This window comes from Mustela lutreola, chromosome 4 (assembly GCF_030435805.1).
Source record: "Mustela lutreola isolate mMusLut2 chromosome 4, mMusLut2.pri, whole genome shotgun sequence".
In the NCBI taxonomy this organism is placed as follows: domain Eukaryota; kingdom Metazoa; phylum Chordata; class Mammalia; order Carnivora; family Mustelidae; genus Mustela; species Mustela lutreola.
The window spans coordinates 101,391,662-101,398,443 of NC_081293.1; the positions used below are offsets into that span (position 1 = coordinate 101,391,662).

A 6,782-nucleotide genomic window follows, 5' to 3' on the forward strand; every position below is an offset into this window, starting at 1 on the left:
CAAATATAATAAAAAATCCATCTGCACATAGTTCAAGTAAAAGTGTTAATGTCTTATCATAAAAAATAGCAGTAACCATGCCACCTCTTCCCACCTGACAGATTTGCTCCCAAAGAGTGACTCGCTTCAAATCTTCTTGCCAATTCCACTGGTGTATCTCCACGTTAAAATCAAAACCAAAACCAAAAAGCCTTGTCAAGCGGAGAAAGACAACTATCATATGATCTCCCTGATATGAGGAAGTGGTGATGCAACATGGGGGCTTAAGTGGGTAGGAGAAGAATCAATGAAACAAGATGGGATTGGGAGGGAGACAAACCATAAGTGACTCTTAATCTCACAAAACAAACTGAGGGTTGCTGGGGGGAGGGGGTTTGGGAGAAGGGGGTGGGATTATGGACATTGGGGAGGGTATGTGCTTTGGTGAGTGCTGTGAAGTGTGTAAACCTGGTGATTCACAGACCTGTACCCCTGGGGATAAAAATATATGTTTATAAAAAATAAAAAAATTAAAATTTAAAAAAAAAGATTAAAAAAAACCCCAAAAGCCTTATTTTTTTCTTGATTTATTCCTATTGGACATAGTGCATTAACTTTTTGCATTGCTCTCCTACAGTTCACCCAACATAGTTATGTCACCAGATTGCAGGGTTCTTGTGTCTCTTGGAGTCGAAGAAGGAACCTTGAGGACGGAAAAGGGTGAAGAGAAGCAGAAGTTTATTAAGGGAAGGTGAGAACAGAAAGGAAAGAAAAAAACTCTCTAGTGTGAGAAGGGACCCGAATGGGTTGCCCCTGAGGGATTTTAGGGCCAGTCTTTTATTGAGAGCTGACTGGAGAAGCTTGTGGCCTTGGGATTCTTGTGCTCTCTTGGTTTGTTCCCTTATCTCGTGCTTAGCTCTGTTTCAGCATCTCCGCGTGACAGGAATAGTTCCAGAGCCAGTCGGAGGGAGGGGGCAGGGGCCTCCTAACCCACCTACCTAGAACTTCACCCCTTCCCTATTCATGGGACAGGACCTGTGGGCAGAAAAAGCAATACTGGGTTTGTGAGGAGTGACTGATTGTGTCCTTTTTAATTAATGGGGGTTTGGGGATAGCACAAATCTCAAGGAATCTGGTTTTCAGAACCTTGAAGGGCCGGCTGCTGCCAAGATAAGGTTACTTTTAAACATTAAGGTACTAAGGCAGCCATGAGGTCCTTGAGGACCGTCATGATCTGCGTGTTTCAGGGATCTCAGTGGGCTGCAAGCTATAAGGAGATTTAATTTAAGCTATATTTCTTTTGCCTTTGTTTCCCACATTAGTTACATTATAATTTACAGATAAATAAATATCAGTATTTTCAATAGTATAAAAATGTACTTTTCAGGGGCACCTGGGTGGCTCAGTCGTTAAGCGTCTGCCTTCGCCTCAGGTCATGATCCTAGGGTCCTGGGATCAAGCCCTGCATCAGGGTCCCTACCCGTGGGAAGCCTGTTTCTACCTCTCCTCTCCCCCTGCTTGTGTTCCTTCTCTTGCTCTATCTCTGTCAAACAAAATTTTTTTAAAAAAAAGTAAAAAAAATATACTTTCAGCCACATGGTTAACATCTCCTTTCTTATAAAATTCTTAATATGTTCTTGGAATTAATACTCCTCACCTCTGATTGGCTGATTTCTTTATGTCTACAGAATTTTCTCCCATATATTCTGATATCTTTACTTTGGTTGAAAGAGAAGTATTTTCTAAGCACATGATGATATCAGGTCTATTTTATTTTATTTTTCTTGTCGACTTCTATATTCTTTTTCCATGTCTGTCTACTAAGTCATCACAAACATTGTGCCTTGAAGTAACCATGTTCATTAAATTCCCATAGTTTCTGTGGGTCAGGAGTTCAGCTGTGGCTTAGTGGGGTCCTCCATTTAGGGTCTCCCAGGCTGCAATCAAGGTATTGGTTGGTTGGGTTCTTTTCTGGAGCTTGGGCTCCTCTAAATTCATATGGTAGTTGGCATAATTCCGTTATGTGGATGTATGTTTTCCTGTCATATGGTGTCTTTAATATGTCTTTTATTGCTTTTTAAAAATAATTTCACTTGGTATTTAGCAAAACTTGTATTATCCTAGAAGTTGCCTTTATTGTATTCCCAATTCCTTTTTCATAATTAACACTTTACTGTCTCATCTATCAGTTTTTAGAAGTATCCTTGACTCCTACTAATTGCCTAGATAACAATTAATTATCTTCTACTTTTTCCTTTCTCTCCCCATTTTTTAGCTGCTTTGTCTTTACTGTTTGAACTTGTAACATTAACACAATATTATTCTGCCCAGAATACTTAACTTCTCTTCCTATTTCTTCTTTCCCTTATGTCTCTAAAGGCACCAACTGCTTTTCTATGAAGCCAATTCTTTCACAGAAGCTCTGCTCTCTATGGCCGCCATTTTTGTCTCACTCACTTTCAAGACTTGCCCGGCAATTAATACTGTGACTTAGCAAGTCCTGACTGATGTTAAGTATTTTGGCTTTTAATGTCAAAATTTCTCTTCATGGAGTGACTTCTTTGTTTTTATACACCCCCTTCGCTTCTCTATACTTCTACAAAGTGTCTAAGTCACCCCTTCCCTACTCTTCACACTCAAAGGCTTGGTGGCGGTAGAAGCTCTGCTGGCATTTGGAATTGGGTTTAAAGCTTATGATAATCTCTGTTGTGTAGTAATACTAAAGGTATAGCTCCTGCATGCTTTAATTGCTCATGTGGGGGAAAATTTGAAAACAGGCAGCTACCATTTTCTCACAGATTTGAAAGTTGAGTAAATGTGGTATTCTTGGTTGAATAATATTTGCTTCACTAATTTCTTTGTTCTCACACTCTTGAAATCCTATTGCTGGAAACTGGATTTCAAGATTAGTCCCTGATTTTCATTTCTTTGGTAGTTTTAGTCTCTGTTGTTGCTTTGTTCTGCTTTCTGGTTATTTCTTAGACTTCAACTCTTTGTCGGGGTCATCTCAGAGTGTTACTACAAAAATGCAGTAGACTGGGTGGCTTAACAAGGAACATTTATTTTTCACTGTTCTAGAGGCTGGAGGATGCTGGTAGATACCATGTCTAGTGACAGTTGTCTTCCTGGTTTGCAGGTGGCTGTCTTCCTGCTATGTTCTCATATTGCAGAGAGAAGGTGGGAGAGGGCTCTGGTCTCTCTCTCCTTATAAGCAAACTAATCCCATCATGGAGATTACCCTCGAGATCTTATCTAAATGTAATTACCTCCCAAAGGCCCCACCTCCTAGAACCATCATATTGGGGTTTAGGACTACAAAATATATTTTGGGGGGCTACCAGCATTTAGTCCATGGCACCCTTTTATTAAATTTTTGTTTTATCTATGATGTTTTCAAATTTAAGTAACTTAGTCTTATTTTTTTTTTTTCTTTTTATCATTGGGTTCTTCTTTCATCTTTTTTTTTTTTTTTTTTTTTTTTAATCTCTCCAAGGGTAATTATAGCTTTTTGGAAATTTTCCCTCAATCCCTGAGTGTCCATTTTTCTGCTTCTCTGTTTTGGTCTTTAGCCATCGAATCCTAGTCCAAACCTCAATTAGTCTTGCCTGGATAATGTCAGGAGCCTCTTAATTAACCAGGGTCCCACCAGGACAACCATAACCTCTAGGTACTTCACACAGAGGGACTTTTACAGGAAATTGTGATGGAAGAGCAGAGAAGGTGATTGGGATTGTGGGGAAATGACCTAGGGCTAGAGGTACTCCTGGATGAGATGATGTTTCCAGACTCTGAAAACAAGTTGTTGCACAGGAAACCTAGAATCATGTGAGGTCTGCACAGTGAGTTCTGACACCACAAATTTGCTGCCTGAAATTGTGAGAGAGGGAGAAAAAGACCTAGCTTCTTCCTCTGCCTGTTCCTCAATTTTCCGAGGTGGTCAGGGTCGGCTAGGAGACAGTAAAGCTAACTGCTGGAATCACGAGGAGCTACAAATCTCAGGGCTCTTTGCTATTCCTCTTAGGAGGGAGAGCAGAACAAAGAGGGTCTTTTCCCCAGGCACTGGCAAGAAGGAACCTTCGAAAATGCAAGTTTGATCCTTTTTGTTCTCTGCTTGAAACTCTCAAGTGGCTTTCTAGCTATTCTGAGGAAGGCCAAGGGCTTTATCATTGCTTTTTTTTTTTTCTTAAAGATTTTATTTATTTATTTGATAGAGAGAGATCACAAGTAGGCAGAGAGGCAGACAGAGAGAGAGAGGAGGAAGCAGGCTCCCTGCTGAGCAGAGAGCCCGATATGGGACTCGATCCCAGGACCCTGAGATCATGACTTGAGCCGAAGGCAGCGGCTTAACCCACTGAGCCACCCAGGCGCCCCTTTATCATTGCTTTTAAAAAGACGAGGGCTCTAGCTTTTTGAACTCTCCCTCACACTGGCATTCCTCTTATCTTGCTGTCTCTTGAACATTCTCACATAAAACAGTAAATTTCCACCCCGATACTGTTATGCCCTTCCCCTGCTTTGGTTCTCTCTCTACCCTCCCACCAGCTGCCATATTATCTATTTGTTGGTACTTATTTTTATTAATTAATTAATTTCTTTCCTTATCTTCGGTCCTTCCTCCCGCGGAATGCAAGCTGGGTCAAGAGAGGAACTTTATTTCCTGCTTTACCCGCAGCACCTAGAGGACCGTGGGCAACTACTTAATGCTTGTGGACCTGCGACTTCATTCTGCAGTTACTTACTGAACACCTGCAATGAAAACATAAACCACTCTCACGTGAGTAAGCTGTGGGAGGACATTTGGGGGAGGGGCCCATGATTTTCAGTATTGGAGTCATTTTCTCTGGGGCTGCTGAGTATCTTCAGAGAAGCCTCTATCTTGTGATTGGATTGGGGGAGGGGTAGAGACGAGGGGGTCCCACATGGGGGCAGACTGATGGCTGGCTGGGGTTTCTGTAGTCTCCTTCATAACCTTTCACTAATGTATTTTCTTTCCACAGGTTTGAAGTGTTTTTGGGTAAGAAACTTCTTCTTCTTCTTTTTTTAATGAATGTACAAACGGCTTTATTTTGTTTTATTCGTGATAACAATTTAATCTATTTTTTCTTCAAGTATTTTTAAATACTTAGTTTTCAAAATTTACATAAAGATCACAGAATTGTTCATTTAGAATGTAAAAGAAGAATGAACACATGTGAGGTAACAAACTTCTAATTCCTACCTCATTGCCTAAGGAGGAGAAGAGTCTGTGGCTCCAATTGTTCTGTACTTTTCTGTCAGTTTCTCTTTCTGAGTTCCCTTTCTCATCTTCACTGTTATGTTCCTGGTGCTCACAGGTGCTGCAGCCCGCGGGATTTCTGTGGGAGGCGGTCCCCTCTGCAGGTGCTTGGCTGTAGAACCGTTGATTGCCATGGTTGCCAAGCCATCTCTACCCACTTCTGGTTTTCAAATATTAGTTGAAACCTCTTGACTACTGTTCTTTCTCTTGCAGTTTTTGTCCTCGTGGCTTAAGGTCTTGTAAAAATTATTTATTGCCATTTTAGCAGAGTTTTGGAAAAGAGAAAAAAAAAAGAAACAAGTATGGTCTACCACTTTAACCAAAATTCTTCCAATTCTTTTTTTATTATAAAGACCCAGGACTGGCATGAGTAAAAATAAACAGTTAACACAATCAAATTTTGTTTACTTTTACCTTTTGTCTGCTTGGCACATTTCTGTAACTTCCAAATTCTCACTAAAAGGTAAAAAACTAGACAAAATAAACAAGCACAGAAGGGAACTAAGAATATGTGTGAGTAGATAGGAATTCTTCCCTTACTGCTCTTTAGGATGGGAGTTTCCCCAGATTTCCTCAACCCTAAGCCCTTAAAAGGAAACACGAGGAGAAGGCTGAAACCAGGGGCACACAGCCATTGAACAGGAAATCTTTTCCTTATATTCTTCTCCCACAATCATGAAAGCACAGATGTGATGGATGTCCTGATTCTATTTTTACAGAACCTGTGTAATTTATTGAAATGGAAACCTAGAGGCTTATCTCTCTCTGGTATTGCTCCTAAAGGATTCAGTTCCAAAAGGCAGTCAGCAAAAATGTTGATCAATCCCCCAAAACAGATCTGCAGAGAGAATAAATACCCTAAGAATGCAGAAATAGAGAGAAAAGAAAATAATACAGTTTGCCCAAAAGCTGCCTCAACCATTTTGTGAGCTGATTATAAAAATATTACTTTGAATTTTATGTCTTACCTGTGTTGCATGAATTAGTAGAAGGGAGAGTAATCCATTTTATGACTGGTATGTCTCCAAACTTTTCTCCAAAACAGCCAGAAAAAATAAGTTCTAAAGCAAGCAAGCAAAGTCCCCAACTACTCTAAGAAAATTACTGTTGGCATTTTTTTTTTTTAAGATTTTATGTATTTATTTGACAGAGAGAAATCACAAGTAGATGGAGAGGCAGGCAGAGAGAGAGAGAGGGAAGCAGGCTCCCTGCTGAGCAGAGAGACCGATGCGGGACTCAATCCCAGGACCCTGAGATCATGACCTGAGCTGAAGGCAGTGGCTTAACCCACTGAGCCACCCAGGCGCCCCACTGTTGGCATTTTATTTTATTTGCCTTTTTTTTTTTTTCTTTTGCTCTTGGTCTTCCATATTATGCTTCAGCACAGAACTCTTTTGGGACAAACATGCATGAACCCACACACTGAGGCATGACCGCATAACCTAGCTGCCCCAGAGCACTTAGAACTGTGCTTTCCCCAAACAGTGAGCATGAGTTAGAAGAAGAGGCATTAGAAGCAGAGCTGGTC

General features: G+C 40.7%; 1 long non-coding RNA gene across 1 annotated transcript; it reads left to right on the forward strand.

Annotated features, from left to right (window-relative positions):
* The first annotated feature begins 413 nt into the window (after nt 1–413).
* LOC131829153 (uncharacterized) lies at nt 414–6,291 on the forward strand. The gene is made up of 3 exons (XR_009352750.1): nt 414–730; nt 4,611–4,753; nt 4,977–6,291. It is a non-coding gene; the product is annotated as an uncharacterized LOC131829153 (long non-coding RNA).
* Nucleotides 6,292–6,782: the final 491 nt, after the last annotated feature.